Below are 12,651 nucleotides of genomic sequence, written 5' to 3' on the forward strand. Positions count from 1 at the left end.
TCAAGATCAAGCACCACAACTCATCGCCATATCGTCCAAAATGAACAGCGCGGTGGAGGCAGCCAATAAAAATATCAAAAAGATTGTGGGAAATGACTAAGACCTATAGAGATTGGCACGAGAAGTTACCATTCGCCATCTATGCTTATCGTACGTCTGTCAAAACTTCTACCGAGGCAACACCATTCTCTTTGGTTTATGGAATGGAGGCGGTGCTACAATTGAGGTTGAAATTCCCTCTCTCCGAGTTTTGTCAGAATTAAAGTTAGACGAAGTAGAATGGGTCCAATCCCAATATGATCAGCTCAACTTGATTGAAGGAAAGAGGTTAAGAGCTATTCGTCATGGTCAAATGTACCAGAAACGAATGATACGAGCTTACAATAAGAAAGTTCATCCTAGGAACTTCCATGAAGGGGACTTGGTACTGAAGGGAACTTCAGAGGAAAGTGGATACCAAACTGGGAGGGACCTTATGTGGTAAAGAAGGATTTTTCTGGTAGTTCTATAGCAAGGGAGATGCCTACATCTCTGGGCTATCAACAAAATCTTCGTGAGAACTTTTAGACACATATCAAGTTCAAAAAAGCCTCAAGAGTTTATACAGAAAAACTCATGCGCGATATCTGGGGCACCTGTTTTCATCTTATTCATTTTTACATCTTAGCAAAATTTTCCATCTGATTAATTTGTTCATTCAGTCTTGCTCTAATAAATTTCCATCTTATCCTTGTTGATAATCTTTTTATTTTTTTCGTCTCGTATTCTAGCAAAATTTGCTATCTTGATTGATTCATTCATTTCGAGCTTGCTTCGAAATTCATCTTGTCCATTGATAATTTTTTCAAGCATTTTTATTGATACTTACTGGACTATAATATTCAAGCAAAAGAAGTTTTGCATATTACTCTGAAAGCTTCTGAATAGTACGAGGACTTAAAACAGACTGTTATTTAGAACTAACCAAATCTAAGGGTTGAAAGCATTGGAGAAAGAGTAGTCTAATTCGCGACTATTTCTTTGGTTTTTCTATCAAAGATACCGGCTGAACAAGAAGGCATCAGTGATAGAACCTTGATGAACAGCGATAATGTCAACCTCAGTATAAAAATGGATCATTCTCATGACATTCTACAAATATATACATACATCTATTAGTAGCATTTGATTCATTCTAATCATGACATCCTAAACATTAGGCATAAATAGGTCCATGAAATGGATTTTGCAAGTCATATTCCCAAAGAACAGATCAATGAACTTACCCATACCCTGAAGTTGCAGTGGGATGGATTGAATCATCATAGCAAGTCTTGTCTTCCTGTATGGCACGAAGTAGACTGAAGATAGCAGATCTTGTCTTTCTGTATTGCAATGAAGTAGATCGAAGATAGCAAGTTTATCTTCCTGTATTGCAGCAAAGTAGACTGAAGATAGCAGGTCTTGTCTTCCTGTATTCAGTGAGTAGATCGAAGATAGCAAGTCTTGTCTTCCTGCATTGGCAACGAAATAGACTAAAGATAGCAGATATTGTCTTCCTGTATTGGCAGCGAAGTAGATCGAAGATAGCAGATCTTACTTCCTGTATTGGCAGTGAGTAGATCGAAGATAGCAGTCTTTTTCCTGTATTGGCAGTGAAGTAAACTGAGATAGTAGATCTTGTCTTCCTGTATTGGCAGCGAAGTAGATCGAAGATAGCAGATCTTGTCTTCCTGTATTGGCAGCGAAGTAGATCGAAGATAGCAAGTACTCCCAGGTGAGCAATAGAGGAACATATCTATCTCTAAGTCAGTAGCAGCTGAAGATCAATCCCATCCCATGAGTGCAGCAGAGTGGATCGAAGCAACAAGGCGCACTGGATTGGAGCAGTGCCAAGAAGTCAAGACTCGACGAGACCGGGCAATTTTGGCCTTTCTTAAAAGTCTTTGCTTCATTCCCGTTGCACGACAATGAGCAAAGAGGGCAGCTGTAAAGCCCAAAATCTGCCCGGGCCCAACAGTCCAATTATAAAAAAAATATAAACCCAATTTAAACCCAAATAAATCAAACCCTAGGGCCCAAATGGCCCAAAATCTAAAGCAATTTTTTAAGCTAAATTTAGCAGCAGAAAACCCTAGCTGCATGCCCTGCTACTGCCGTCGCTTCGCCTTCTCGCGCGCCTACACCGCTCGCCGCCACCACTCGCCTATCACTGGCCTTCCACGCCTCTGACACCTACAGAGAAAAATAAATGCAAGGCACAGAAGAATCCGGCGAAATAAAGAGCAAAAAGACAAGAATAGAAACCAATAGTGTAATACGGCTATAAAAGCCAAATGTTCTCGTTGTATTTTTTACGCACACTTAGCAATCAAAAAGCAGAACAGAAATTGAAAGGTTAATTAAAATCTTTACTGTTTCCTATTGTTTTCTCTTTTTTTTACAAATCCATTGAATGAAAACTAGAATAGAAAAGCAAGAAAAAGCTTACCTGGGCTCACGGTCCCATCGCCGGAGTCCTTTTCTCCGTTGCCGGAGCCGAGTTTCAGAGAGGGATGAGGAAGACTTTCTTTTTCTTTCCATTTTGTGGGCACGGATAAAAACCTTTCTATTTTTCCGTGTGACTCCGGCCACCGTCCTTGGTGGCGCCGCAGTGGAGATGTGGTGGACGACGGCGGGGTTCCAAATCTAGGCTTGGAGCCCTAGCAAGAAAAGGGAAGCCCCTTTCATTTTATTTTTCTGTTTTTGTAACAAATGAAACAGCAAAAAAAACTGTAGCTATTATAACAATCGCAAACGGCGTCGTTTGAAGGGGAAGAGCTGCGCATTCATACCCTAAGGGTAATTTATGCAATTGGTCCTTCTCTTCAACGCCTTAATGCATATGGTCTTTGGTTTTTTTTAATTCGGTCGCATATTCTCATGCGTTCATTTTAGTCCATGCTGGGACTCATGCATGAGGTTGAGGATATTTCCCAATCAGTCCCTCATATTTATAGCCTGTCCCACTTGGACCCTTAATACATCTTATTTATTTATGGTTTTAACCCACTGATTCTAGCCCGTCTCCAATTTCATCCTTGGTTCTATAAATATTTATTTTTGATTTTTTCTTTTAAATTTTTTATCTATTATCATTAGTTTTTCTTATTTGTCTTAATTTCATCCTTATTTGTTTTTTTATCGTATAGCTATATTTTTCTTTCTTTTCTTTTTCTATATATATTATTTCATTAAACAGTTTTATTATTATCATTGTTTGTTATTTTTTTATTTTTTACTTTACGTTTTATTTATATTAAACATTTTGTTTATATATAACGTTTTAAGTTTCCTTTCCTATATTACATTCCAAACTTTTATATAAATATTGACTTGCTTTATAAATTATTATTTATTATTATTTATCTTTTTTATGATAAGATGTATTATATATGTCAAATCTTATAAACTGCTTTCTACTATCTCCTTTTAAATTATCATTTTTATCTTTATTTTGAACTCATTTTATGTATTATTTAGTTAAAGTTGTTTTATTATTTAAAATTGTTTTATATATCTTTTAAATGCAACTTATTTATTTAAAATGTTTTATTTGTTTTCGTTTCAAAGATTTCCTTTTCCTTCCTATTACCTATTTCGTACTTTTATATATATACACATTATTTGCTTTATCTTATATATATATATATTATTTTTAAATTTTTTTGTATATTATTAACCTTAAATTCTTGTTTGCATTATTATTTTAAACTCATCATTATCATTTTAAATTTTTATTTTATTTTAATTTGCTTTATACCTTCTAAATTTTGTTTAATTATTGGTCTTTATTATCGATGTTTGAATTGAATGATGAATGTTGTAAAATTATTGCCTTTGTGTTAATTTAATTCGCTTATTCGTTTTCATATCATTGGCATTCACTTGCATGATATTGTATTCGTATATTATTGTCCCGTGTGCGCTACGTATTTTAATTCATGTCATTGTATCGCGGATGTTTCAACGTTTTCGTTCGATATAATCCATTTTGTTTTACTCCCAAACAAATAAATGCACATCTCTAAGTGTTGTACTCGCGACTATTCAAAAAGATTTTCTAAATAAGGCAATACTTTGCGTTTGAAAATTCGAGAAAACGTGCCCTAACGTGTTGGGTTTCGATTTCTCGTTCGACCAAATAGCCAAATATCCTTTAAGATTTTTAAATAAGGTAATATTTGCGTTTGGAAATTCGAGAAAACGTGCCCTAACGTGCTGGTTTCGATTTCTCGTTCGACTAAATAGCCAAATATCCTCTTAAAACTTCGAAGTATGGTTTCGTTAAACTATAAGGTGATCTGGTTCGATGGTTTAAAGTATCGTGTCTTAACGTGCTGGATGTGATATTCCTTCGGAACAAGAATCTTATATTTCAATTCATGTTATCGAGTTTCTTTAAGGATCGTATTTTAAAACTCTTCAAAGTTTCAAATTTCGACACTAGAACACTAAGTAATCAATTAGGTACCATTTGGGCGTATCGAGGGTGCTATCCTTCCTCGTGCGTAATCGACTCCTGAACCATTTTTCTGAATTTCGTAGACCAAATCGTTGTTTTAATAAAAATTAAATCGTTATTAAAAACAACCACTCTTCGAGGTGACCCGATCACACCTCATCGAAAAAGATTGGTGGCGACTCCGTTTCATTTCGTTTTCAAAATCCAAGTCGACCCGTTTATCAAAAAATGGTGTCAACATTGGATATTATGATTTGACTTCCAATTAGCACACAAGTAATTCAGAGAAGGTGACTTTCTTTTCTAAAGATGGAATATTAAAAAGTTATGAATGTTAGCATAATATATATGATGTAGGCTATCACACCTCAATAAAGGATCGTTGACGACTCCAATTTCGTTTCAAAGTCGATCCACATTTTTAAAGTATAAAAATGGTTTCGATACCAACATTCAAATTTAAAATTTTCATAACAATTAAAGGTCAAAACTAAATTTTCAATTGCATTACAGTTCTCGAAATAACTCAAAATAAGGCTACCTAAATAGCACAATAAAAAACTGAAAACTTTAATATTTATTGATTAATCCTTAATAAAAATAAAAACCTATGCAACCAAAATTCTTTACATCAAAATTTAAATCCATTAAATTAAATATCTTAAAAATAAAATCATAATAGTTGGCATATCCCATAATTTATTCTGTAAACCATATCATAATTTGACCAAATATTTAGAATCATAAACTGTAAAACCAAATATTATAGAATCAAATTTAAAAAAATAAAAAAATTTAAACATGTATTGTGTTGACATGAGTTTAACCCCAAAGTATCCATAAAATTAAATATATAGCTATAAAACAATTAACAATTTTAACGAATATTCATCAAAACTTAATTTTACCTACTAAATTATAAAAATTATCTAATTGATTAGCTTAAAAACCCTTTTTTTCTTAAGCATGTAAACTCTAATATAAATATCAATGAATTAATGTTGTTTCCATGGTCAAGCCGAAAACAATTAAAACCTTGAACAATAACTTATTATTATTATTAATTTTTAAAAAAAAACGGCAAACGAAACTAAATTAAATTTTTTTTCAAAATTCGGCGCATGCTACACATGAAATAGACCTGTCCACGGGCCGGGCCGGACCCGGAAAAAAAATTTTGGCCCGACTCTTAGGCCCGGGCCCAGCCCGGCCCAAAATATGGGCCTAAAATTTTGCCCAGGCTCGGCCCGAAAAAAATAACAAGCCCGAGCCCGGACCGGTTTTAAATAAACACAAAAAAAATTTAAAAATAAAAAAAATAAAAAAAAAATATTTTAAAGTATTTTAAAATTAAAATTAAAAATTAAAAATAAAAATAAAAAATATATATTTATTATATTCGGGCCGAGCCGGGCCGGGCCCGGGCTAAAAAAGTTGAGCCGAGCCCGGCCCATTTTTTAAACGGGCCTCGTTTTTTGCCCAAGCCCATATTTCGGGCCTATATTTTACCCGAACCCTCCATATTTCGGGCGGGCCGTCGGGCCGGGCCGGGTCGCCCGGCCCATGGACAGGTCTAACATGAAACCCACATTTTTTTAATTCTATTAATATGTATATATATATTTACCTGACACAGGTTTTTCAAGCAGTAGAATTCAATCGCCATTATTATTATTTGATTGTCTAATGAAAATTAAAGCACACGTATTTAAAATCCATCAAAATTAAAATTTAACATCAAAACCTTAAAAATTAAAAATAATCAAGATTTAAAAAACTTTAATATATATGAATATAAAAATTAACATATATATAACTAAAATATTAGATTAAAATATCAAATTAATAAATTTTGAAAAACGGTTCAACCCAAAAATAATAGAGAATCAATTCGTTTTCAATGATTCAACACGACGAAGCTTGGATGCCATTTGTTATAGAATTGTAAAATTCTTTTACAAAACTTAATAAATCAGGATCTGTCATGTAAAATCATTAAGAATAAATCAAGAGCAAAACTAGATGTGGAAGCGTACCTGAATCTATCGATTTCTTGAAATTTTCGAATCTTATGGGTTTTGATCTTCCAAATTTGCACACAAGTAACTTACAGAAAGTGACTCTTATTTTTAAAGATGAGATATTAGAAAAGTTACGTATGTGTAATTTGGGGACCATAACCTTAATATATAATTTTTGCACATTAATCCTAATCTCTAATAAACCCATCATAAATAGAAATTAGTTTTAGTGTATCTCTACATATTTGAACCATACTTTATTTAATAACTAAAGCCCAATAAACCTTAATAAAATTAGATCACTTTTAACTTGAGTTAATATTTTATTATTGTAATAGGCCTATTTTGCTTGGGCCTAAGACGAATAAAATCCAAAAATATAAAATTACATTTTAACCTTTTAATTTTCTTAAAATTATATTTTGACCTCTAAAATTTTTAAAATTATATTTTAATCCCTCAACTTATTTAAAATTACATTTTGATCCTAAAATTCCCAAAAATTACACTTTGGCCCTAGAAATTTTGTTGCATTTGCAATCTGGTCCTTCTGGCAGCCAAGCATGATTTGCGCACCTAACCCCACGATTTTTCGGCCACGGGCCTAGGGCATGGCCTCCCTCCTCCCTAGCTACCTATAAAAAGAAACAAAAAAAAATCAAGTATAAAAGGAGGTTTTCATCCCCAAAAGAAAGGGGGAAAAAAGAGAAAAAAAATTCGAAAAAAAGGAGAGAAAAGAGGAAGGAAAGGAGAAGAAACAAGAGGGCAGCGTCGGCACCGTCGCACCACGGGTGGAGGAAACAGCGGCGCAGCGGCGGCGGCGTGAAGGAGGCGGTGACAAGCTAGGGTTTGGGAAGAAAAAAAAGAAAGAAGAAGAAAAGAAAAAGAAAAAGGAATAAAAAGGAATAAAAACAATCGGGTCAACCTAACCTGACCTGCGACCCGGTCGACCCACACAGCTCGACCCGAGCCAGCCCAGCGCCAGCAGGCTCCAGGCCCAACGCAGGCAACCCAAGAAAAGAGGCAAAAAAAAGAAAATAGCAAAAAGGCCTAACCCAACAGCAGGCCCAATCCAGCGTAGGTTCAGTAGGCCACCAGCAGCAGGCCAGCAGGCTCCAGGCCCAACAGGCCAGCGCCCAGGCCCAATCTACAGCAGGCAAAAAAAAGGGAAGGAAAAAAAAGAAAGAAAAAAAGAGTCCGAGTCGTGTAGCCCATTCGATTGGACTCGTAACTTTGGGTTTTAGGTAAATTCTCGATTTTTTTATTATTTATTTAATCTCTGTATTTAATTTTAATTAAATTGGTATTTTAAATAACTTTTTTTGAGTATTTATTTTCCTTTTTTTGTCTTTCATTATTAGCATTATTTTTTTTCTTTTTTTATTTTCATTTTTTTACTATGTTATTGTTAAATTAATTATTATTATTATTTTTTCTTTTATTTATTTAATCATTATTACTATATTATTACATTAATTAGTTTTGCATTATTATATTTTTATTTTTTATTTATATAAATATTTTAAATATATTTATCTTATTATGTCATTTTATTATTTATTATTTATTTCTATCTTTTTATACTTTCAAAATATTATTATTATTACTATTATTATTGTCAATACCATTATTATTATATTTCTCGTATACTTATGTGCCTAAATTATATATATATATACGTTTATTTTATTTTATTATATATATAGTGGGCCAATTTAGCCCGGGGCCCAATAAGACCAAACACCCAAAAACAAAATAAATAAAGCCCCCAAAAAATATATGTTAAACAGTCCATTACATATTAAGCCCGATAGACCCAATTACAACCAAACCAGGCCCAAATCCTAAACGGCCCAATGGAGCCCAAAACTAATTTTTTTCAGAAACCCTAGGGTTCCTTCCCCTCCTCTCGCGCCGTTGCCCCCTTTTGGGTCACCAGAGGTGCCTCATCCCGAGGTTTGCCTCTGTCCTCTGGTCTCTTGCACCAAAATGGCAAGGTCACCTCCATTGACCTTGCCTAGCCCTGCAAAACAAGACGAAGAGAAAGAAAAAAAGGCAGAGAAAGAAACAGAAAAAGGTAGTAACATGAAAACAATGTAATATGGCTATAAAAGCCAAACAAATCAATGTAATATGGAGGAATACATTTTCGGACAATCGAATACAAAGAAACAAAAAAAAATCAATCAAAAATCCAAAAGGTTTACATCTATTGATTTTAGTTTTTGCTTTCATTTTGTAGTCTGCTTTTATTTATTTTATTTGTTTTTTTACATACGAAAATAAAAAAAAGGGAAGGAACTTACCTGTATTCGAATCTTCAACGCCGAAGAAGGCCGAGGAAATCACCTCCGATGATAGGCGGTCGGAAACTGAAGGGTTTCTTGAGCTTTTGGGACATTTTTGTTAATGCGTCGAAGTTTTTGAACTCAGATTTGGGTTTAGGGGGTTTGAAAGGATTAAACCAGTGATTTTACCCTTTTTCGGCCACCGCATACGGCGGCGCCGTTGCCGACGGCTGGCGGTCGACACGGTGGCCGGTGGCCGGTGACCGGAAGTTGCCCGAACCTCTGGCTGGACTCACTGAGGGGAGAGGTGTTTTTGGAGAGATTTCTTTTTTGTTTTTAGGGGGAAGGTTAAAATGAAGTTTTTTTTTGGAAATTTTGGGGTTTATATAAGGTACCAAAACGGTACCATTTTGGAGTGGCCCCAGACGCCTAAAACGACGTCGTTTTGACTTGGATCGAACCGACCCAACCCGACCCTTAGGAGGATCCGCGTGTTTTTGCGGAAGGGTCTATTTGCGCATTCAGCCCTTCCGCTTTGTAATTATTTTGCGATCAAGTTTCGTTTAGTTTTAATTTGGCCCTGGAATTTCTTTCATGTTTCAATTCGACCCACCTTGAAGCTGTGCGTTTTGGAGGGATGAGATTATTGCCCACTTGGTCCCTCCTTGTTATTCGCGCATTCAATGTGGTCCTCCCCTTTTATTTATTTTCGAATCCGCCCCAATTTTTTCATTTTTATTTCAATTTAGTCCATGTTTTTAGCTATTTTATTATTTAATTAATTATTTTAATGTTATTATCATTATTATATTATACCATTAATCTTGTGTTATTATTATTATTATTTGCTCATTTATACATTTTTAAATTTTAGATTTAATTATATATACATACATATTTTTGATTTATATATATGCATACTTCTATACTTTATATACTTTATAATTTATATATATACGTTATATACATTTTTATAATATATATACATATATACATATACGTGTACATATTTTTATAACTTATCTATATATACGTATATATACATAATTGTATTTTTTTATATATATATTTTATAATCTATATATATCTACATACATACTTTATTTTCATATACATATATATATACATACTTACATAAACTTTTATATTTAATAATTTTAAAAAATATATATATACATATTTTTCTCATATTTTCATAATTTTATGTATCTACATACATATATATTTCCTTTATATGTACACACATATTTTTACATTTTATAATTTTTATCTATTTTCTTTATTGTTATTATTGTTTTACTTGTTGTTCATTTATTTATTTATTTATATGTCCATTTTTTTAATGTTTTAGTTTTTTATTCACTTGTTATTGTATGTACATAATTGATTCGATTATTTATTTATTTATTTATTTTTCGTTTTTGCTCATATTGTTTTTATTCACATTATCATGTTTATTATTCCATTATGCATATTAACACCATACTTCAAAAAGGAAAATTTTTCTAAGTAAGGCAATATTTTGCGTTTGAAAATTCGAGAAAACGTGCCCTAATATGCTGGGTTTTGATTTCTCTCATTCGACCAAATAGCCAAATATCCTTTTAAAATTTTCAAAATAAGACAATGTTTTGCGTTTGGAAATTCGAGAAAATGTGCCCTAATGTGCTGGGTTTCGATTTTTCTCGTCCGATCAAATTGCCAAATATCCTTTTAAAAATTTCAAAATAAGGCAATGTTTTGCGTTTGAAAATTCGAGAAAACGTGCCCTAATGTGCTGGGTTTCGATTTCTCGTTGGACCAAATAGCCGAATATCCTCTTAAATCTTAATCCATGCCGTTAGAGTTTTTTTTAGGATCGTACTTTAAATTTCTTTAAAGTTTTCAATTTTCAACATTAAGACATTAATTAATCGACTATGTACCAATTTTGGGCATTACGAGGGTGCTAATCCTTCCTCGTACGTAACCGACTCTCGAACCCGTTTTTCTGAGTTTCTTAGACCAAAATCGTTGTTTTAATAAAATTAAATTGTTTATTAAAAACAACCACTTTTCAAGGTGACCCGATCACACCTCATCAAAAAAGATTGGTGGCGACTCTCGTTTTCGTTTTCGTTTTCAAAATCTAAGTCGGCCATGTTTTTACAAAAAAAATGGTGTCAATAATATATTTCTATCCTTTTGTATAATTTTAAAACATTAAATTATTATCATTATTATTATCAGTATCATCGTCGTTGTTATTATTTGTTCGTAAATTATTTATACCATATTTATTTACGTAATGTTAGGCCTTAACTTCAGATTTCAAGTTTGTTGTTCTTATTATTTCATTATTTTATCTCTCGTTTTTTTATTTTATTTCTGTTCTCCATATTTTCGTTCATGTTAGCACGCTTATTACTCTGTTATATATACGAACACCGTAATTCAACATTTTTACATTTTACCACAAAACCGCTTTTCATTTTTACTCGACGCATTAAAAAATGTTGTTTCTTTAAAATAAACATTGTTTGTGTTTTGAGATTTGAGAAATCGTATCCTAACTTACGGGTCTCTATTTTTTCAATAAATCCGAATAAACGAACTCTTCTTTTTGTGAATAAGAAAATCTCGAAAAATATGAAAAGATCGTGTTCTAACTTACGGAAGATGTTTTCTTTCTAAAACTGAGATAACTAAAGCATCTTTCAAAATAATTTTTTTGATGTTTATTCGCATATCCAGAATTTAAAGACATTGTGTCTTAACTCACGGGACGAAATTCTTTTTCCCGATTAACGTGACATATGCCCTTTTCTCAATTTTTTTTACAATTAAGCAATATTTTGATAAAGGATTGTATTTTAAACCTCTTCAAAGTTCTCAATTTTTCAACACTAAGACACTAATTAATCAATTAGGTACCAATTTTTGGGCGTTATGAGGGTTCTAATCCTTTCTCGTACGTAACCGACTCCTAAACTCATATTTCTGAATTTCGTGGATCAAAATCGTTGTTTTAATAAATCAAATCGTCTATTCAAAAAAAACTGTTACGAGGTGACCTGATTACACCTCATCAAAAAAGATCGGTGGTGACTCCCATATTCGTTTTCGTTTTCAAAATTAAAGTCGACCCCGTTTTCAAAAAATGGTTTCGACAATTATAATAATTAAAAACATGTAATTACTATTATTATTATATATATATACATGTGATATTCATATTTTCTAACACAAACATCGGAGCATCAAAAGCACTAACAAAGAAATGCATCGCATTGTTCTACAATGGTGCATTAAAAGTAGACAGGTAATTCTTGCTAAAAAAAATTTAGTATTACTTCAATGGATTTGAAAGATTTGAAAAACACCTGCGTCGGTGCCTACAAATTCCAGGCTCAGTAGTCTGCTCGATTCCAGCTGGAGTGAATGCTGCCTAAAGTCTTGCCACCCTAATTTTGATTTTTGTTGGGTGCTTCCTAGTGTCACGGGGCTAGACCTTTCGTCTCGCAAACCGTGCGGCCTTAGGCGATCCGTTTGCTCCAAACTCGCCCAAGTCAGCCTTAACTCAAATGAGGATTCCTTAAGAACTCCTCCAAGGCACCAATTGAAGAGCGGAAGCGATTTATGCCAAAAGAAACTAAGCCAAAGAACAACAGAAAGCCACAGAAAAGAATGCACACAAGGTGTTTGAGTAAATGCTCTCAGAACTCTATTACTCTTAAGAATTCAGAATACAATGGAATGAGTACAAATGAGGGGGAGGCTCTCTATTTATAGTTGAGCTCCCCCAAAACCGACGGTCAAGATACATTTACATCGACGGACGAGATTAACCATATCCCTTTATTTTAGGGATTTACAAGAT

Source organism: Gossypium hirsutum, chromosome D05, assembly GCF_007990345.1.
Source record: "Gossypium hirsutum isolate 1008001.06 chromosome D05, Gossypium_hirsutum_v2.1, whole genome shotgun sequence".
Lineage (NCBI taxonomy): Eukaryota > Viridiplantae > Streptophyta > Magnoliopsida > Malvales > Malvaceae > Gossypium > Gossypium hirsutum.